Below are 22,945 nucleotides of genomic sequence, written 5' to 3' on the forward strand. Positions count from 1 at the left end.
TTCTTCCTTCAGCTAAAACATGCATGTGGAACCCAAGTATGATCAACCATATGAACGGGAGACGTGTTCAAATATGTCTCAGTTTTCCTCCCCTGGTACTCGGGTGCAACATTCCAGACGCTTAACTAACACTCTCCCCACTTGGAGAGTCAGTCCCTTTAACCTCCTGTTTGGCCCAGTTTGCAATTTCTGCGGAAGATGAACAGGAATAGCGAGAACCAATGAGAGGCTAGCTGGAGGTGTCTGGACGGGCAAATTTAACTCTCATTTCCCACCAGGAAGAGGAAATAACCAAAGGCTCAGTGTGCCGTGCCGGAACCAGATTAGGGCCTGAAGCCATCCTGCGGTGTTGCGGCCAGGTCACAAGAAAGCGAGTTGAAGAAAGGAGCTCAGGGGCACTGTAATTCACAAACCTGCAGAGTTATAAATGACAGCTATCGTCCAAAAATAGACTGAAGTAAGGCTGCCAAGAGGACTTGAAAGCGGGGCAGAATTGCAGGAAACCGATTTCAGGAGGTAGACTGGAATTGCATTGAAAGCATAGGAAAAGAGGCAGAACGTCCACAATGATGCACTTGGCCAAAAAGGGCGTATGCGTTTTTTCCTGAATATATTCAGGAAAAAACGCATACGCCCTTTTTGGCCAACCAAGCAAGCTTGCAAAGGAAATCTGCACTACAATGAAGTCTCACTTCCCCCCGGTCAAAAGGGCCATCTGAAAAAAGTGTAAAATCCAGAAAGGCAGGACAGGCCATGGACAACTGGGAGCCTTGTTATGCTGATGGGCGGGATGTAAATTGCCAACAGACACTCGGGAGAAGTGTATAGTGTTTCCTTAAACATCTAAAAAACAAAGCAACAGAGCCTAGGGCACTGCCACTTATGGTCCTATAGCTTAGGGAAATTAAAATCAAAAAGACACAGCCACCCCAAAGTTTGGAACGGCTCTGTTTACAAGAACCTCGTTTACAGTACAAGTTCAACATCGCAGAAAGTGAAAAATGGATAAAGAAGTTGTGGTATTTACTTACAAAGCAATATCACTCAGCAATGAAATCTGTGTCATCAGGCCCTTAGCAGCACAATGAGTGGATTCAGGTATGATGATTCTAACTGAAATAAGTCACACAGAAAAAGAAACAACATAAGATATCAGTAATACACGGAATGTAAACTTGGCTACACAGGAACTGAATTACAGAACAGAACAGGGTCTCAAATTTCGAAAACCAACTTATGCTTGCTTAAGGGTAAAGGTGAGTTGGGGTGCTGCATAAAACCAGAGATTGAAATGAGCACAGATAAAGTTCCTTAAGCCAAATATGGAATAGACAAGAGCTACTCCTTGCTCAACGAAATGGACTCAACACCGCATATTAAACGCCTAAGAATGTACCTGACTAGTAAGTATCTTAAAACCTATGGATTGCTATGTCTCCGAAAGAGAATCAAGCATGTGTACAGGGGCATAAACGCAGCAGTGATAGGATTGGGGAGGTTCGGTGAGCAAATGAAGACCCTTTGAAGTCATATTGCATGGTACCCATTCCACGGGTTTCAACTACCCAGGTTTAAGGTATTCTTCCTTCAGCTAAAACATGCATGTGGAACCTAGAGTATGATCAACCATGTGATCGGGAGACGTGTTCAAATATGTCTCAGTTTTCCTCCCCTGGTACTCGGGTGCAACATTCCAGACGCTTTACTAACACTCTCCCCACTTGGAGAGTCAGTCCCTTTAACCTCCTGTTTGGCCCAGTTTGCAATTTCTGCGGAAGATGAACAGGAATAGCGAGAACCAATGAGAGGCTAGCTGGAGGTGTCTGGACGGGCAAATTTAACTCTCATTTCCCACCAGGAAGAGGAAATAACCAAAGGCTCAGCGTGCCGGGCCGGAACCAGATTAGGGCCTGAAGCCATCCTGCGGTGTTGCGGCCAGGTCACAAGAAAGCGAGTTGAAGAAAGGAGCTCAGGGGCACTGTAATTCACAAACCTGCAGAGTTATAAATGACAGCTATCGTCCAAAAATAGACTGAAGTAAGGCTGCCAAGAGGACTTGAAAGCGGGGCAGAATTGCAGGAAACCGATTTCAGGAGGTAGACTGGAATTGCATTGAAAGCATAGGAAAAGAGGCAGAACGTCCACAATGATGCACTTGGCCAAAAAGGGCGTATGTATTTTTTCCTGAATATATTCAGGAAAAAACGCATACGCCCTTTTTGGCCAACCAAGCAAGCTTGCAAAGGAAATCTGCACTACAATGAAGTCTCACTTCCCCCCGGTCAAAAGGGCCATCTGAAAAAAGTGTAAAATCCAGAAAGGCAGGACAGGCCATGGAGAACTGGGAGCCTTGTTATGCTGATGGGCGGGATGTAAATTGCCAACAGACACTCGGGAGAAGTGTATGGTGTTTCCTGAAACATCTAAAAAACAAAGCAACAGAGCCTAGGGCACTTCCACTTATGGTCCTATAGCTTAGGGAAATTAAAATCAAAAAGACACAGCCACCCCAAAGTTTGGGACGCCTCTGTTTACAAGAACCTCGTTTACAGTACAAGTTCAACATCGCAGAAAGTGAAAAATGGATAAAGAAGTTGTGGTATTTACTTACAAAGCAATATCACTCAGCAATGAAATCTATGTCATCAGGCCCTTAGCAGCACAATGAGTGGATTCAGGTATGACGATTCTAACTGAAATAAACCACACAGAAAAAGAAACATCATAAGATATCAGTAATACACGGAATGGAACCTTGGCTACACAGGAACTGAATTACAGAACAGAACAGGGTCTCAAATTTAGAAAACCAACTTATTCTTGCTTAAGGGGAAAGGTGAGTTGGGGTGCTGCATAAAACCAGAGATTGAAATGAGCACAGATAAAGTTCCTTAAGCCAAATATGGAATAGACAAGAGCTACTCCTTGCTCAACGAAATGGACTCAACACCGCATATTAAACGCCTAAGAATGTACCTGACTAGTAAGTTTCGTAAAACCTATGGATTGCTATGTCTCCAAAAGAGAATCAAGCATGTGTACAGGGGCATAAACGCAGCAGTGATAGGATTGGAGAGGTTCGGTGAGCAAATGAAGACCCTTTGAAGTCATATTGCATGGTACCCATTACACGGGTCTCAACTCTCCAGGTTTAAGGTATTCTTCCTTCAGCTAAAACATGCATGTGGAACCCAAGTATGATCAACCATGTGAACGGGAGACGTGTTCAAATATGTCTCAGTTTTCCTCCCCTCGTACTCGGGTGCAACATTCCAGACGCTTTACTAACACTCTCCCCACTTGGAGAGTCAGTCCCTTTAACCTCCTGTTTGGCCCAGTTTGCAATTTCTGCGGAAGATGAACAGGAATAGCGAGAACCAATGAGAGGCTAGCTGGAGGTGTCTGGACGGGCCAAATGAACTCTCATTTCCCACCAGGAAGAGGAATTAACCAAAGGCTCAGTGTGCCGTGCCGAAACCAGATTAGGGCCTGAAGCCATTCTGCGGTGTTGCGGCCATGTCACAAGAAAGCGAGTTGAAGAAAGGAGCTCAGGGGCACTGCAATTCACAAAGCTGCAGAGTTATAAATGACAGCAATCGTCCAAAAATAGACTGAAGTAAGGCTGCCAAGAGGACTTGAAAGCGGGGCAGAATTGCAGGAAACCGATTTCAGGAGGTAGACTGGAATTGCATTGAAAGCATAGGAAAAGAGGCAGAACGTCCACAATGATGCACTTGGCCAAAAAGGGCGTATGCGTTTTTTCCTGAATATATTCAGGAAAAAACGCATACGCCCTTTTTGGCCAACCAAGCAAGCTTGCAAAGGAAATCTGCACTACAATGAAGTCTCACTTCCCCCGGGTCAAAAGGGCCATCTGAAAAAAGTGTAAAATCCAGAAAGGCAGGACAGGCCATGGAGAACTGGGAGCCTTGTTATGCTGAAGGGCGGGATGTAAATTGCCAACAACCACTCGGGAGAAGTGTATGGTGTTTCCTGAAACATCTAAAAAACAAAGCAACAGAGCCTAGGGCACTTCCACTTATGGTCTTATAGCTTAGGGAATTTAAAATCAAAAAGACACAGCCACCCCAAAGTTTGGAACGGCTCTGTTTACAAGAACCTCGTTTACAGTACAAGTTCAACATCGCAGAAAGTGCAAAATGGATAAAAAAGTTGTGGTATTTACTTACAAAGCAATATCACTCAGCAATGAAATCTGTGTCATCAGGCCCTTAGCAGCACAATGAGTGGATTCAGGTATGATGATTCTAACTGAAATAAGTCACACAGAAAAAGAAACATCATAAGATATCAGTAGGGCGGAGGTCGGGGCTGCGTAGTGGGAGGCGGACTGGCGAGGGGTGCCGGAAGAGCTGCAGGTGCGGCCCAGCGGCCGATTCCGCGGGCCCGCCGAGCCAGGAGGTACTGAGCCGCCGCCGCCGCCGCCGCCGCCCTCGGCCCGGCCTGCAGCGGGGTATGGGGGCGGTGCGGCCCCTCGGCCCCCTCCCTCTCTCTCCCTCCTCTCCACCCCTCCCCTTCCCGTGGTCCCGGGCTCCCGGACCCTCCCCCAGGGCCGCATTCTCCTCTCCCCGTCTTCCTGTCCTCTTCCGCTGTCCTCTCGTTCCCCACCCCCAAGCATAAACACCCCTCCGCGTCCCAGGCGTCTCCCGTCGCCCCTCCCCCCTCCCCGGGGGTCCGCCCTCCAGCGTTCCAGGGGTTCCCGAGGTCTCTCCAGCGGCAGCTTTCTGTAAGCGCGGTCCCGAAGATGGGAGGCGCGGTGAGTGCTGGTGAAGACAACGACGAGCTGATAGACCATCTGAAGGCGGCGCAGTACATCCGCTCCGAGCTGGTGGAGCAGGCCTTCCGAGCTGTTGACCGCGCCGACTATTACCTCGAGGAGTTTAAGGAGAACGCGTACAAGGACCTGGCGTGGAAGCACGGGAACATCCACCTCTCTGCTCCGTGCATCTATTCGGAGGTGATGGAGGCCCTGGACCTGCAGCCTGGCCTTTCCTTCCTGAACCTGGGCAGCGGCACCGGCTACCTCAGCTCCATGGTGGGGCTCATCCTCGGTCCTTTTGGTGTGAACCACGGGGTGGAACTCCATTCAGATGTGACAGAGTATGCGAAGCAGAAGCTGGACTTTTTCATCAGGACGAGTGACAGCTTCGACAAGTTTGACTTCTGCGAGCCCTCCTTCGTCACCGGCAATTGCCTGGAGATCTCTCCAGGCTGCTCTCAGTATGACCGGGTGTACTGCGGGGCAGGCGTGCAGAAGCAGCACGAGGGGTACATGAAGAGCCTCCTCAAAGTCGGGGGCGTCCTGGTCATGCCGCTGGAAGAGAAGTTGACTAAGATAACTCGGACGGGTCCTTCCGCCTGGGAAACCAAAAAGATTCTGGCTGTGTCTTTTGCTCCACTCGTCCAGCCCTGCCAGTCGGAGTCAGGAGAATCACGACTTGTCCACACCCCTGGCGGTTCGCAGCCTCCAGGACCTGGCGCGCATTGCCATCCGGGGCACCATTAAGAAGGTCATCCACCAGGAAGCTGTGAACAAAAACGGGAACGGACTGAAGAACACTCCCAGGTTTAAACGGAGGAGAGTTCGCCGCCACCGAATGGAAACGATTGTCTTTTTGGACAAAGAGGTGTTTGCCAGTCGGCTCTCCAACCCCTCTGATGACACCAGCTGCGGAGACCTGGAAGACGAGCGGCAAGAAGAAGAGGTGACAACCCCGCCGGACACCAAGCCCGAGCCCCCGGTGAACTTCCTGCGTGAGAAGGTCCTGAGCCTCCCTCTGCCAGATCCCCTGAAGTACTACCTGCTTTATTACAGAGAAAAGTAAGTCTGTGGTCCAGGGGAGGAGGCCAAGCCTTCCTGGAGGGCTGCCCGCAGCAGGTGCACTGGAGGAGGAAGGGGCTCCCGCTCTGCATCTCGTCTTCTCGTCTGTCCTTGACTGTCCTGTAGAGTTTTCATCCAGTCATCTGATTTCTGTAAACATAGTCTGACAAACATAAGGTGCAAGGGGGAATGTCTCAAAAGGGCGAGAGTCTCCTGGAGGAGGGGTTGACTTCACACTCTCAGGAAATGCTGAGGTCTACACGTGGAGGTGGCCTGGAGACCGTTTCTTACACAAGGTACACGTGTCTGCATCAGAAAGGAAAACTGAAGTTGAAATTAATCTGTGTTTCTTATAAAAGGTGAGACAAAAAGCACAAGTTGCTAAGTGTATGAAATCTTTTCTGAGTGGGACACACCTATGTGCAAGTTTGAATTTTACGGAATCAACCTCTTAATTACTGGCACCGAGTAATTAAAGATTTATTAAAAGATTAATTTAAAAGATTTAACTAAATGTTTTAGTTATTTGGAACGTGGATACTTGATTGAAAAGCCCTCTCTTATTTTAAGTAAATTAATTACATCTTACATGAGTTGTCAATTGTAATTTTAAAAAACAAAAATTGTGATGGGGAGAGGAATGAACGTATCAGATTGCCAGGTGTCTTTGTGGAATTGCAAAAGAATTCCAAGGCATTTTTTTCTGACACCTTTTGTTACCTTTAAAGTAACCAACATTGAGTAATCCCGTCAAAGAAAGTCCTGAAGAATGAAACAAGTGTTGTGTGTAAGTAATGAGCTGCATTACTTTTGCCCCAGAGACAGAGAGTACTGTTGACTCAACTTTAAATACAGTCAACGGTGTCTAAGGCTCAGTCCTCAGAGCAGGTGGGAAGTACTGGCTGCAGGAAATGGATTGGGGACGGTGTAGACGGCCTGTGGGTTGGTGTTTTGTTTTTTTTTTCAGTTGGCTATTGTTCTGTAATCACATAACAGTACTGATTCATAGATTTTATCTTTTATAATTCTGGAGAAAAATATTTGTTAGTTTTGTAATTTTTCCTAAGAACAAACGCGTGTTTGGTACATTGCATTAGAACAGTTTCACTCAAGTTTGACTTGTGGAATCCATCTTCTCCAGCGCTGTGTGTTGAGAGCTTCCTGTCTTATTAAGTCGTGGGTCTAGAAGAAGAGGCCGTCCTTTTAGTTAGGTGGCAGGATGTTTACAAGTGACACTGCTTCTTCCAAAACATTGGTTCTTTTCAGACTTTTCAGTTTTAACCAAAGTTAAACCCCAAATCAGAGTCATCCAGATTTTATGATTCATTTGATCTCTCAGCCTCTCAGGAGTTGCTGGATTTCAGTGTCTTTGTGGTTTTACCAGCTTCGCGGAGTTCTGGTTATTTTGTTTTGCCATTTATGCTTTTTTAAAGTAACTGAGTCATTTTATCACAGAACACTGCGTGCACACATAGCTGGGAAAGCGGGTGTATTGCCCTAAATGGGTACCGTTAAGCTGTTGTAAAGAAGGGTTTCTTCATAGTCGTGTTTACCTGCCTTTAACTGAACGTCAAGCCTCATTGTCTCAGAGAGAAAAGCATGAGTCACGTTTACTTGCTAAGACTTCGGTTTGCAGATCTTGTTGACGTCATTCTAATTGATTTGTAGAGACCTCTGCAACACGTGGACGTTTTTGGACATGATATCTGAAATATTTTATATTAGGTGGCTTGACTAAATGTTTTTCTGTAATTGTATATGGATTTCCTTTTTTTTCAACCACATTTGCCTTTATGCTAGATTGTAGAAAGTCTTTGCGAGGCATAAGACATGTTTTCCCCTATGTATGTTAAACCTTTCCTAACATTTTGTATTTACATGTTGGTTTGTGACTTTTAAACCAGAATTTGGTTAAAAGATATATATATATAGATATTGAATATAATATATGTGAAATAATTTGGTATTGATCTATCTAATAAACATAAAGGAGAATCATCAGTGAGTTTCCCTGTGTGTCAGCACCTTTCTCCGGAGTCAGTATGAGACACTACTTTCTGTTTTCAGACAGATGACTTATATATATAGTCTGTGTTGTCTGCAAGCTCTGTATTGTAAACCACATTCTAGACAATGGCTGACTTTTGTGTTTCGATTAGTCTGTATTTTTATATGTGACTTTCGTCTTCCAAGTAGTGCAGCCATAGACATGTGCAAAACAAGCAGCAAATGTATAATATTAAGCACATAAGACAGAAGCCAGCTGCGTATTTAAAAGTATTTTTGCCCATCTGGAACTTTCAGGGGATTAAGGCGAGAAATATGAAACAAAGGTTTTGATGAACTGATACACAAGCGATACCAATAAAGGTAGTTACGGCAAAAAAAAAAAAAAAGATATCAGTAATACACGGAATGTAAACTTGGCTACACAGGAACTGAATTACAGAACAGAACAGGGTCTCAAATTTAGAAAACCAACTTATGCTTGCTTAAGGGGAAAGGTGAGTTGGGGTGCTGCATAAAACCAGATTGAAATGAGAACAGATAAAGTTCCTTAAGCCAAATATGGAATAGACAAGAGCTACTCCTTGCTCAACGAAATGGACTCAACACCCCATATTAAACGCCTAAGAATGTACCTGACTAGTAAGTATCTTAAAACCTATGGATTGCTATGTCTCCGAAAGAGAATCAAGCATGTGTACAGGGGCATAAACGCAGCAGTGATAGGATTGGAGAGGTTCGGTGAGCAAATGAAGACCCTTTGAAGTCATATTGCATGGTACCCATTCCACGGGTTTCAACTACCCAGGTTTAAGGTATTCTTCCTTCAGCTAAAACATGCATGTGGAACCTAGAGTATGATCAACCATGTGATCGGGAGACGTGTTCAAATATGTCTCAGTTTTCGTACCCTGGTACTCGGGTGCAACATTCCAGACGCTTTACTAACACTCTCCCGACTTGGAGAGTCAGTCCCTTTAACCTCCTGTTTGGCCCAGTTTGCAATTTCTGCGGAAGATGAACAGGAATAGCGAGAACCAATGAGAGACTAGCTGGAGGTGTCTGGACGGGCAAATTTAACTCTCATTTCCCACCAGGAAGAGGAATTAACCAAAGGCTCAGCGTGCCGTGCCGGAACCAGATTAGGGCCTGAAGCCATCCTGCGGTGTTGAGGCCAGGTCACAAGAAAGCGAGTTGAAGAAAGGAGCTCAGGGGCACTGTAATTCACAAACCTGCAGAGTTATAAATGACAGCTATCGTCCAAAAATAGACTGAAGTAAGGCTGCCAAGAGGACTTGAAAGCGGGGCAGAATTGCAGGAAACTGATTTCAGGAGGTAGACTGGAATTGCATTTCAAGCATAGGAAAAGAGGCAGAACGTCCACAATGATGCACTTGGCCAAAAAGGGCGTATGCGTTTTTTCCTGAATATATTCAGGAAAAAACGCATACGCCCTTTTTGGCCAACCAAGCAAGCTTGCAAAGGAAATCTGCACTACAATGAAGTCTCACTTCCCCCTGGTCAAAAGGGCCATCTGAAAAAAGTGTAAAATCCAGAAAGGCAGGACAGGCCATGGAGAACTGGGAGCCTTGTTATGCTGAAGGGCGGGATGTAAATTGCCAACAACCACTCGGGAGAAGTGTATGGTGTTTCCTGAAACATCTAAAAAACAAAGCAACAGAGCCTAGGGCACTTCCACTTATGGTCTTATAGCTTAGGGAATTTAAAATCAAAAAGACACAGCCACCCCAAAGTTTGGAACGGCTCTGTTTACAAGAACCTCGTTTACAGTACAAGTTCAACATCGCAGAAAGTGAAAAATGGATAAAAAAGTTGTGGTATATACTTACAAAGCAATATCACTCAGCAATGAAATCTGTGTCATCAGGCCCTTAGCAGCACAATGAGTGGATTCAGGTATGATGATTCTAACTGAAATAAGTCACACAGAAAAAGAAACATCATAAGATATCAGTAATACACGGAATGTAAACTTGGCTACACAGGAACTGAATTACAGAACAGAACAGGGTCTCAAATTTAGAAAACCAACTTATGCTTGCTTAAGGGTAAAGGTGAGTTGGGGTGCTGCATAAAACCAGAGATTGAAATGAGAACAGATAAAGTTCCTTAAGCCAAATATGGAATAGACAAGAGCTACTCCTTGCTCAACGAAATGGACTCAACACCCCATATTAAACGCCTAAGAATGTTCCTGACTAGTAAGTATCTTAAAACCTATGGATTGCTATGTCTCCGAAAGAGAATCAAGCATGTGTACAGGGGCATAAACGCAGCAGTGATAGGATTGGAGAGGTTCGTGAGCAAATGAAGACCCTTTGAAGTCATATTGCATGGTACCCATTCCACGGGTTTCAACTACCCAGGTTTAAGGTATTCTTCCTTCAGCTAAAACATGCATGTGGAACCTAGAGTATGATCAACCATGTGATCGGGAGACGTGTTCAAATATGTCTCAGTTTTCGTACGCTGGTACTCGGGTGCAACAATCCAGACGCTTTACTAACACTCTCCCCACTTGGAGAGTCAGTCCCTTTAACCTCCTGTTTGGCCCAGTTTGCAATTTCTGTGGAAGATGAACAGGAATAGCGAGAACCAATGAGAGACTAGGTGGAGGTGTCTGGACGGGCAAATTTAACTCTCATTTCCCACCAGGAAGAGGAATTAACCAAAGGCTCAGCGTGCCGTGCCAGAACCAGATTAGGGCCTGAAGACATCCTGCGGTGTTGCGGCCAGGTCACAAGAAAGCGAGTTGAAGAAAGGAGCTCAGGGGCACTGTAATTCACAAACCTGCAGAGTTATAAATGACAGCTATCGTCCAAAAATAGACTGAAGTAAGGCTGCCAAGAGGACTTGAAAGCGGGGCAGAATTGCAGGAAACCGATTTCAGGAGGTAGACTGGAATTGCATTGAAAGCATAGGAAAAGAGGCAGAACGTCCACAATGATGCACTTGGCCAAAAAGGACGTATGCGTTTTCTCCTGAATATATTCAGGAAAAAACGCATACGCCCTTTTTGGCCAACCAAGCAAGCTTGCAAAGGAAATCTGCACTACAATGAAGTCTCACTTCCCCCCGGTCAAAAGGGCCATCTGAAAAAAGTGTAAAATCCAGAAAGGCAGGACAGGCCATGGAGAACTGGGAGCCTTGTTATGCTGAAGGGCGGGATGTAAATTGCCAACAACCACTCGGGAGAAGTGTATGGTGTTTCCTGAAACATCTAAAAAATAAAGCAACAGAGCCTAGGGCAGTTCCACTTATGGTCCTATAGCTTAGGGAATTTAAAATCAAAAAGACACAGCCACCCCAAAGTTTCGAACGGCTCTGTTTACAAGAACCTCGTTTACAGTACAAGTTCAACATCGCAGAAAGTGAAAAATGGATAAAGAAGTTGTGGTATTTACTTACAAAGCAATGTCACTCAGCAATGAAATCTGTGTCATCAGGCCCTTAGCAGCACAATGAGTGGATTCAGGTATGATGATTCTAACTGAAATAAGTCACACAGAAAAAGAAACATCATAAGATATCAGTAATACACGGAATGTAAACTTGGCTACACAGGAACTGAATTACAGAACAGAACAGGGTCTCAAATTTAGAAAACCAACTTATGCTTGCTTAAGGGTAAAGGTGAGTTGGGGTGCTGCATAAAACCAGAGATTGAAATGAGCACAGATAAAGTTCCTTAAGCCAAATATGGAATAGACAAGAGCTACTCCTTGCTCAATGAAATGGACTCAACACCCCATATTAAACGCCTAAGAATGTTCCTGACTAGTAAGTATCTTAAAACCTATGGATTGCTATGTCTCCGAAAGAGAATCAAGCATGTGTACAGGGGCATAAACGCAGCAGTGATAGGATTGGAGAGGTTCGTGAGCAAATGAAGACCCTTTGAAGTCATATTGCATGGTACCCATTCCACGGGTTTCAACTACCCAGGTTTAAGGTATTCTTCCTTCAGCTAAAACATGCATGTGGAACCTAGAGTATGATCAACCATGTGAACGGGAGACGTGTTCAAATATGTCTCAGTTTTCGTACGCTGGTACTCGGGTGCAACATTCCACACGCTTTACTAACACTCTCCCGACTTGGAGAGTCAGTCCCTTTAACCTCCTGTTTGGCCCAGTTTGCAATTTCTGCGGAAGATGAACAGGAATAGCGAGAACCAATGAGAGGCTAGCTGGAGGTGTCTGGACGGGCAAATTTAACTCTCATTTCCCACCAGGAAGAGGAATTAACCAAAGGCTCAGCATGCCGGGCCGGAACCAGATTAGGGCCTGAAGCCATCCTGCGGTGTTGCGGCCAGCTCACAAGAAAGCGAGTTGAAGAAAGGAGCTCAGGGGCACTGTAATTCACAAACCTGCAGAGTTATAAATGACAGCTATCGTCCAAAAATAGACTGAAGTAAGGCTGCCAAGAGGACTTGAAAGCGGGGCAGAATTGCAGGAAACCGATTTCAGGAGGTAGACTGGAATTGCATTGAAAGCATAGGAAAAGAGGCAGAACGTCCACAATGATGCACTTGGCCAAAAAGGGCATATGCGTTTTTTCCTGAATATATTCAGGAAAAAACGCATACGCCCTTTTTGGCCAACCAAGCAAGCTTGCAAAGGAAATCTGCACTACAATGAAGTCTCACTTCCCCCCGGTCAAAAGGGCCATCTGAAAAAAGTGTAAAATCCAGAAAGGCAGGACAGGCCATGGAGAACTGGGAGCCTTGTTATGCTGAAGGGCGGGATGTAAATTGCCAACAACCACTCGGGAGAAGTGTATGGTGTTTCCTGAAACATCTAAAAAACAAAGCAACAGAGCCTAGGGCACTTCCACTTATGGTCCTATAACTTAGGGAATTTAAAATCAAAAAGACACAGCCACCCCAAAGTTTGGAACGGCTCTGTTTACAAGAACCTCGTTTACAGTACAAGTTCAACATCGCAGAAAGTGAAAAATGGATAAAAAAGTTGTGGTATTTACTTACAAAGCAATATCACTCAGCAATGAAATCTGTGTCATCAGGCCCTTAGTAGCACAATGAGTGGATTCAGGTATGATGATTCTAACTGAAATAAGTCACACAGAAAAAGAAACATCATAAGATATCAGTAATACACGGAATGTAAACTTGGCTACACAGGAACTGAATTACAGAACAGAACAGGGTCTCAAATTTAGAAAACCAACTTATGCTTGCTTAAGGGTAAAGGTGAGTTGGGGTGCTGCATAAAACCAGAGATTGAAATGAGCACAGATAAAGATCCTTAAGCCAAATATGGAATAGACAAGAGCTACTCCTTGCTCAAAGAAATGGACTCAACACCGCATATTAAATGCCTAAGAATGTTCCTGACTAGTAAGTATCTTAAAACCTATGGATTGCTATGTCTCCGAAAGAGAATCAAGCATGTGTACAGGGTCATAAACGCAGCAGTGATAGGATTGGAGAGGTTCGGTGAGCAAATGAAGACCCTTTGAAGTCATATTGCATGGTACCCATTCCACGGGTTTCAACTACCCAGGTTTTAGGTATTCTTCCTTCAGCTAAAACATGCATGTGGAACCCAGAGTATGATCAACCATGTGATGGGGAGACGTGTTCAAATATGTCTCAGTTTTCCTCCCCTGGTACTCGGGTGCAACATTCCAGACGCTTTACTAACACTCTCCCCACTTGGAGAGTCAGCGCCTTTAACCTCCTGTTTGGCCCAGTTTGCAATTTCTGCGGAAGATGAACAGGAATAGCGAGAACCAATGAGAGACTAGCTGGAGGTGTCTGGACGGGCAAATATAACTCTCATTTCCCACCAGAAGAGGAAATAACCAGAGGCTCAGCGTGCCGTGCCGGAACCAGATTAGGGCCTGAAGCCATCCTGCGGTGTTGCGGCCAGGTCACAAGAAAGCGAGTTGAAGAAAGGAGCTCAGGGGCACTGTAATTCACAAACCTGCAGAGTTATAAATGACAGCTATCGTCCAAAAATAGACTGAAGTAAGGCTGCCAAGAGGACTTGAAAGCGGGGCAGAATTGCAGGAAACCGATTTCAGGAGGTAGACTGGAATTGCATTGAAAACATAGGAAAAGAGGCAGAACGTCCACAATGATGCACTTGGCCAAAAAGGGCATATGCGTTTTTTCCTGAATATATTCAGGAAAAAACGCATACGCCCTTTTTGGCCAACCAAGCAAGCTTGCAAAGGAAATCTGCACTACAATGAAGTCTCACTTCCCCCCGGTCAAAAGGGCCATCTGAAAAAAGTGTAAAATCCAGAAAGGCAGGACAGGCCATGGACAACTGGGAGCCTTGTTATGCTGATGGGCGGGATGTAAATTACCAACAGACACTCAGGAGAAGTGTATGGTGTTTCCTGAAACATCTAAAAAACAAAGCAACAGAGCCTAGGGCACTGCCACTTATGGTCCTATAGCTTAGGGAAATTAAAATCAAAAAGACACAGCCACCCCAAAGTTTGGGACGCCTCTGTTTACAAGAACCTCATTTACAGTACAAGTTCAACATCGCAGAAAGTGAAAAATGGATAAAGAAGTTGTGGTATTTACTTACAAAGCAATATCACTCAGCAATGAAATCTATGTCATCAGGCCCTTAGCAGCACAATGAGTGGATTCAGGTATGATGATTCTAACTGAAATAAGTCACACAGAAAAAGAAACATCATAAGATATCAGTAATACACGGAATGTAAACTTGGCTACACAGGAACTGAATTACAGAACAGAACAGGGTCTCAAATTTAGAAAACCAACTTATGCTTGCTTAAGGGGAAAGGTGAGTTGGGGTGCTGCATAAAACCAGAGATTGAAATGAGCACAGATAAAGTTCCTTAAGCCAAATATGGAATAGACAAGAGCTACTCCTTGCTCAACGAAATGGACTCAACACCGCATATTAAACGCCTAAGAATGTACCTGACTAGTAAGTATCTTAAAACCTATGGATTGCTATGTCTCCGAAAGAGAATCAAGCATGTGTACAAGGGCATAAACGCAGCAGTGATAGGATTGGAGAGGTTCGTGAGCAAATGAAGACCCTTTGAAGTCATATTGCATGGTACCCATTACACGGGTCTTAACTCTCCAGGTTTAAGGTATTCTTCCTTCAGCTAAAACATGCATGTGGAACCCAAGTATGATCAACCATGTGAACGGGAGACGTGTTCAAATATGTCTCAGTTTTCCTCCCCTGGTACTCGGGTGCAACATTCCAGACGCTTTACTAACACTCTCCCCACTTGGAGAGTCAGTCCCTTTAACCTCCTGTTTGGCCAGTTTGCAATTTCTGCGGAAGATGAACAGGAATAGCGAGAACCAATGAGAGGCTAGCTGGAGGTGTCTGGACGGGCAAATTTAACTCTCATTTCCCACCAGGAAGAGGAATTAACCAAAGGCACAGGATGCCGGGCCGGAACCAGATTAGGGCCTGAAGCCATCCTGCGGTGTTGCGGCCAGGTCACAAGAAAGCGAGTTGAAGAAAGGAGCTCAGGGGCACTGTAATTCACAAACCTGCAGAGTTATAAATGACAGCTATCGTCCAAAAATAGACTGAAGTAAGGCTGCCAAGAGGACTTGAAAGTGGGGCAGAATTGCAGGAAACCGATTTCAGGAGGTAGACTGGAATTGCATTGAAAGCATAGGAAAAGAGGCAGAACGTCCACAATGATGCACTTGGCCAAAAAGGGCGTATGCGTTTTTTCCTGAATATATTCAGGAAAAAACGCATACGCCCTTTTTGGCCAACCAAGCAAACTTGCAAAGGAAATCTGCACTACAATGAAGTCTCACTTCCCCCCGGTGAAAAGGGCCATCTGAAAAAAGTGTATAATCCAGAAAGGCAGGACAGGCCATGGAGAACTGGGAGCCTTGTTATGCTGATGGGCGGGATGTAAATTGCCAACAGACACTCGGGAGAAGTGTATGGTGTTTCCTGAAACATCTAAAATACAAAGCAAGAGAGCCTAGGGCACTTCCACTTATGGTCCTATAGCTTAGGGAAATTAAAATAAAAAAGACACAGTCACCCCAAAGTTTGGGACGCCTCCGTTTACAAGAACCTCGTATACCGTACAAGTTCAATATCACAGAAAGTGAAAAATGGATAAAGAACTTGTGGTACTTACGTACAATGCAGTATCACTCAGCAATGAAATCTATGTCATCAGGCCCGTAGCAGCATAATGAGTGGATTCAGGTACGATGATTCTAACTGAAATAAGTCACACAGAAAAAGAAACATCATAAGATATCACTAATACACGGAATGTAAACTTGGCTACACAGGAACTGCATTCCAAAACAGAACAGGGTCTCAAATTTAGAAAACCAACTTATGCTTGCTTAAGGGGAAAGGTGAGTTGGGGTGCTGCATAAAACCAGAGATTGAAATGAGCACAGATAAAGTTCCTTAAGCCAAATATGGAATAGACAAGAGCTACTCCTTGCTCAACGAAATGGACTCAACACCGCATATTAAACGCCTAAGAATGTACCTGACTAGTAAGTATCTTAAAACCTATGGATTGCTATGTCTCCAAAAGAGAATCAAGCGTGTGTACAGGGGCATAAACGCAGTAGTGATAGGATTGGAGATGTTCGGTGAGCAAATGAAGACCCTTTGAAGTCATATTGCATGGTACCCATTCCACGGGTTTCAACTCTCCAGGTTTAAGGTATTCTTCCTTCAGCTAAAACATGCATGTGGAACCCAGAGTATGATCAACCATGTGAACGGGAGACGTGTTCAAATATGTCTCAGTTTTCCTACCCTGGTACTCGGGTGCAACATTCCAGACGCTTTACTAACACTCTCCCGACTTGGAGAGTCAGTCCCTTTAACCTCCTGTTTGGCCCAGTTTGCAATTTCTGCGGAAGATGAACAGGAATAGCGAGAACCAATGAGAGGCTAGCTGGAGGTGTCTGGACGGGCAAATTTAACTCTCATTTCCCACCAGGAAGAGGAATTAACCAAAGGCTCAGCATGCCGGGCCGGAACCAGATTAGGGCCTGAAGCCATCCTGCGGTGTTGCGGCCAGGTCACAAGAAAGCGAGTTGAAGAAAGGAGCTCAGGGGCACTGTAATTCACAAACCTGCAGAGTTATAAATGACAGCTATCGTCCAAAAATAGACTGAAGTAAGGCTGCCAAGAGGACTTGAAAGCGGGGCAGAATTGCAGGAAACCGATTTCAGGAGGTAGACTGGAATTGCATTGAAAGCATAGGAAAAGAGGCAGAACGTCCACAATGATGCACTTGGCCAAAAAGGGCGTATGCGTTTTTTCCTGAATATATTCAGGAAAAAACGCATACGCCCTTTTTGGCCAACCAAGCAAGCTTGCAAAGGAAATCTGCACTACAATGAAGTCTCACTTCCCCCCGGTCAAAAGGGCCATCTGAAAAAAGTGTAAAATCCAGAAAGGCAGGACAGGCCATGGAGAACTGGGAGCCTTGTTATGCTGATGGGCGGGATGTAAATTGCCAACAACCACTCGGGAGAAGTGTATGGTGTTTCCTGAAACATCTAAAAAACAAAGCAACAGAGCCTAGGGCACTTCCACTTATGGTCCTATAGCTTAGGGAAATTAAAATCAAAAAGACACAGCCACCCCAAAGTTTGGAATGGCTCTGTTTACAAGAACCTCGTTTACAGTACAAGTTCAACATCGCAGAAAGTGAAAAATGGATAAAGAAGTTGTGGTATTCACTAACAAAGCAATATCACTCAGCAATGAAATCTATGTCATCAGGCCCTTAGCAGCACAATGAGTGGATTCAGGTATGATGATTCTAACTGAAATAAGTCACACAGAAAAAGAAACATCATAAGATATCAGTAATACACGGAATGTAAACTTGGCTACACAGGAACTGAATTACAGAACAGAACAGGTTCTCAAATTTAGAAAACCAACTTATGCTTGCTTAAGGGGAAAGGTGAGTTGGGGTGCTGCATAAAACCAGAGATTGAAATGAGCACAGATAAAGTTCCTTAAGCCAAATATGGAATAGACAAGAGCTACTCCTTGCTCAACGAAATGGACTCAACACCGCATATTAAACGCCTAAGAATGTACCTGACTAGTAAGTATCTTAAAACCTATGGATTGCTATGTCTCCGAAAGAGAATCAAGCATGTGTACAGGGGCATAAACGCAGCAGTGATAGGATTGGAGAGGTTCGGTGAGCAAATGAAGACCCTTTGAAGTCATATTGCATGGTACCCATTACACGGGTCTCAACTCTCCAGGTTTTAGGTATTCTTCCTTCAGCTAAAAGATGCATGTGGAAACCAAGTATGATCAACCATGTGAACGGGAGACGTGTTCAAATATTTCTCAGTTTTCCTCCCCTGGTACTCGGGTGCAACATTCCAGACGCTTTACTAACACTCTCCCCACTTGGAGAGTCAGCGCCTTTAACCTCCTGTTTGGCCCAGTTTGCAATTTCTGCGGAAGATGAACAGGAATAGCGAGAACCAATGAGAGGCTAGCTGGAGGTGTCTGGATGGGCAAATTTAACTCTCATTTCCCACCAGGAAGAGGAATTAAACAAAGGCTCAGCGTGCCATGCCAGAACCAGATTAGGGCCTGAAGACATCCTGCGGTGTTGCGGCCAGGTCACAAGAAAGCGAGTTGAAGAAAGGAGCTCAGGGGCACTGTAATTCACAAACCTGCAGAGTTATAAATGACAGCTATCGTCCAAAAATATACTGAAGTAAGGCTGCCAAGAGGACTTGAAAGCGGGGCAGAATTGCAGGAAACCGATTTCAGGAGGTAGACTGGAATTGCATTGAAAGCATAGGAAAAGAGGCAGAACGTCCACAATGATGCACTTGGCCAAAAAGGGCGTATGCGTTTTTTCCTGAATATATTCAGGAAAAAACGCATACGCCCTTTTTGGCCAACCAAGCAAACTTGCAAAGGAAATCTGCACTACAATGAAGTCTCACTTCGCCCCCGGTCAAAAGGGCCATCTGAAAAAAGTGTAAAATCCAGAAAGGCAGGACAGGCCATGGAGAAATGGGAGCCTTGTTATGCTGATGGGCGGGATGTAAATTGCCAACAACCACTTGGGAGAAGTGTATGGTGTTTCCTGAAACATCTAAAAAACAAAGCAACAGAGCCTAGGGCACTGCCACTTATGGTCCTATAGCTTAGGGAAATTAAAATCAAAAAGACACAGCCACCCCAAAGTTTGGGACGCCTCTGTTTACAAGAACCTCGTTTACCGTACAAGTTCAATATCACAGAAAGTGAAAAATGGATAAAGAAGTTGTGGTATTTACGTACAATGCAGTATCACTCAGCAATGAAATCTATGTCATCAGACCCGTAGCAGCATAATGAGTAGATTCAGGTACGATGATTCTAACTGAAATAAGTCACACAGAAAAAGAAACATCATAAGATATCACTAATACACGGAATGTAAACTTGGCTACACAGGAACTGAATTACAGAACAGAACAGGTTCTCAAATTTAGAAAACCAACTTATGCTTGCTTAAGGGGAAAGGTGAGTTGGGGTGCTGCATAAAACCAGAGATTGAAATGAGCACAGATAAAGTTCCTTAAGCCAAATATGGAATAGACAAGAGCTACTCCTTGCTCAACGAAATGGACTCAACACACCATATTAAACGCCTAAGAATGTACCTGACTAGTAAGTATCTTAAAACCTATGGATTGCTATGTCTCCGAAAGAGAATCAAGCATGTGTACAGGGGCATAAACGCAGCAGTGATAGGATTGGAGAGGTTCGGTGAGCAAATGAAGACCCTTTGAAGTCATATTGCATGGTACCCATTACACGGGTCTTAACTCTCCAGGTTTAAGGTATTCTTCCTTCAGCTAAAACATGCATGTGGAACCCAAGTATGATCAACCATGTGAACGGGAGACGTGTTCAAATATGTCTCAGTTTTCCTCCCCTGGTACTCAGGTGCAACATTCCAGACGCTTTACTAACACTCTCCCCACTTGGAGAGTCAACGCCTTTAACTTCCTGTTTGGCCCAGTTTGCAATTCCTGCGGAAGATGAACAGGAATAGCGAGAACCAATGAGAGACTAGCTGGAGGTGTCTGGACGGGCAAATTTAACTCTCATTTCCCACCAGGAAGAGGAAATAACCAAAGGCTCAGCGTGCCGTGCCGGAACCAGATTAGGGCCTGAAGCCATCCTGCGGTGTTGCAGCCAGGTCACAAAAAAGCGAGTTGAAGAAAGGAGCTCAGGGGCACTGTAATTCACAAACCTGCAGAGTTATAAATGACAGCTATCGTCCAAAAATAGACTGAAGTAATGCTGCCAAGAGGACTTGAAAGCGGGGCAGAATTGCAGGGAACCGATTTCAGGAGGTAGACTGGAATTGCATTGAAAGCATAGGAAAAGAGGCAGAACGTCCACAATGATGCACTTGGCCAAAAAGGGCGTATGCGTTTTTTCCTGAATATATTCAGGAAAAAACGCATACGCCCTTTTTGGCCAACCAAGCAAGCTTGCAAAGGAAATCTGCACTACAATGAAGTCTCACTTCCCCCCGGTCAAAAGGGCCATCTGAAAAAAGTGTAAAATCCAGAAAGTCAGGACAGGCCATGGAGAACTGGGAGCCTTGTTATGCTGATGGGCGGGATGTAAATTGCCAACAGACACTCGGGAGAAGTGTATGGTGTTTCCTGAAACATCTAAAAAACAAAGCAACAGAGCCTAGGGCACTGCCACTTATGGTCCTATAGCTTAGGGAAATTAAAATCAAAAAGTCACAGCCACCCCAAAGTTTGGGACGCCTCCGTTTACAAGAACCTCGTTTACCGTACAAGTTCAATATCACAGAAAGTGAAAAATGGATAAAGAACTTGTGGTACTTACGTACAATGCAGTATCACTCAGCAATGAAATCTATGTCATCAGGCCCGTAGCAGCATAATGAGTGGATTCAGGTATGATGATTCTAACTGAAATAAGTCACACAGAAAAAGAAACATCATAAGATATCACTAATACACGGAATGTAAACTTGGCTACACAGGAACTGAATTACAGAAGAGAACAGGGTCGCAAATTTAGAAAACCAACTTATGCTTGCTTAAGGGGAAAGGTGAGTTGGGGTGCTGCATAAAACCAGAGATTGAAATGAGCACAGATAAAGTTCCTTAAGCCAAATATGGAATAGACAAGAGCTACTCCTTGCTCAACGAAATGGACTCAACACCGCATATTAAACACCTAAGAATGTACCTGACTAGTAAGTATCTTAAAACCTATGGATTGCTATGTCTCCGAAAGAGAATCAAGCATGTGTACAGGGGCATAAACGCAGCAGTGATAGGATTGGAGATGTTCAGTGAGCAAATGAAGACCCTTTGAAGTCATATTGCAGGGTACCCATTACACGGGTTTCAACTACCCAGGTTTAAGGTATTCTTCCTTCAGCTAAAACATGCATGTGGAACCTAGAGTATGATCAACCATGTGATCGGGAGACGTGTTCAAATATGTCTCAGTTTTCGTACCCTGGTACTCGGGTGCAACATTCCAGACGCTTTACTAACACTCTCCCGACTTGGAGAGTCAGTCCCTTTAACCTCCTGTTTGGCCCAGTTTGCAATTTCTGCGGAAGATGAACAGGAATAGCGAGAACCAATGAGAGACTAGCTGGAGGTGTCTGGACGGGCAAATTTAACTCTCATTTCCCACCAGGAAGAGGAATTAACCAAAGGCTCAGCGTGCCGTGCCGGAACCAGATTAGGGCCTGAAGCCATCCTGCGGTGTTGCGGCCAGGTCACAAGAAAGCGAGTTGAAGACAGGAGCTCAGGGGCACTGTAATTCACAAACCTGCAGAGTTATAAATGACAGCTATCGTCCAAAAATAGACTGAAGTAAGGCTGCCAAGAGGACTTGAAAGGGGGGCAGAATGGCAGGAAACCGATTTCAGGAGGTAGACTGGAATTGCATTGAAAGCATAGGAAATGAGGCAGAACGTCCACAATGATGCACTTGGCCAAAAAGGGCGTATGCGTTTTTTCCTGAATATATTCAGGAAAAAACGCATACGCCCTTTTTGGCCAACCAAGCAAGCTTGCAAAGGAAATCTGCACTACAATGAAGTCTCACTTCCCCCCCGGTCAAAAGGGCCATCTGAAAAAAGTGTAAAATCCAGAAAGGCAGGACAGGCCATGGAGAACTGGGAGCCTTGTTATGCTGATGGGCGGGATGGAAATTGCCAACAACCACTGGGGAGAAGTGTATGGTGTTTCCTGAAACATCTAAAAAACAAAGCAACAGAGCCTAGGGCACTTCCACTTATGGTCCTATAGCTTAGGGAAATTAAAATCAAAAAGACACAGCCACCCCAAAGTTTGGAACGGCTCTGTTTACAAGAACCTCGTTTACAGTACAAGTTCAACATCGCAGAAAGTGAAAAATGGATAAAGAACTTGTGGTACTTACGTACAATGCAGTATCACTCAGCAATGAAATCTATGTCATCAGGCCCGTAGCAGCATAATGAGTGGATTCAGGTACGATGATTCTAACTGAAATAAGTCACACAGAAAAAGAAACATCATAAGATATCACTAATACACGGAATGTAAACTTGGCTACACAGGAACTGCATTCCAAAACAGAACAGGGTCTCAAATTTAGAAAACCAACTTATGCTTGCTTAAGGGGAAAGGTGAGTTGGTGTGCTGCATAAAACCAGAGATTGAAATGAGTACAGATAAAGTTCCTTAAGCCAAATATGGAATAGACAAGAGCTACTCCTTGCTCAACGAAATGGACTCAACACCCCATATTAAACGCCTAAGAATGTACCTGACTAGTAAGTATCTTAAAACCTATGGATTGCTATGTCTCCAAAAGAGAATCAAGCATGTGTACAGGGGTATAAACGCAGCAGTGATAGGATTGGAGAGGTTCGGTGAGCAAATGAAGACCCTTTGAAGTCATATTGCATGGTACCCATTACACGGGTCTCAACTCTCCAGGTTTAAGGTATTCTTCCTTCAGCTAAAACATGCATGTGGAACCCAGAGTATGATCAACCATGTGAACGGGAGAC

General features: G+C 44.6%; 1 long non-coding RNA gene and 1 pseudogene across 6 annotated transcripts in view; one reads left to right on the forward strand and one right to left on the reverse strand.

The window, feature by feature from the left end:
• The window catches only part of LOC307181498, a 1,015,396-nt gene that overhangs the window by 103,203 nt on the left and 889,248 nt on the right, over positions 1–22,945 (reverse strand). The gene's annotated exons all lie outside the window — the stretch shown is intronic.
• On the forward strand, positions 4,564–6,097 carry LOC307181497 (protein-L-isoaspartate O-methyltransferase domain-containing protein 2-like; annotated as a pseudogene). The gene has a single exon. The product of its transcript is annotated as a protein-L-isoaspartate O-methyltransferase domain-containing protein 2-like (transcript).

The sequence above is a fragment of the Stenella coeruleoalba genome (genome assembly GCF_951394435.1).
Source record: "Stenella coeruleoalba genome assembly, contig: scaffold_31, whole genome shotgun sequence".
NCBI classification, from domain to species: Eukaryota; Metazoa; Chordata; class Mammalia; order Artiodactyla; family Delphinidae; genus Stenella; species Stenella coeruleoalba.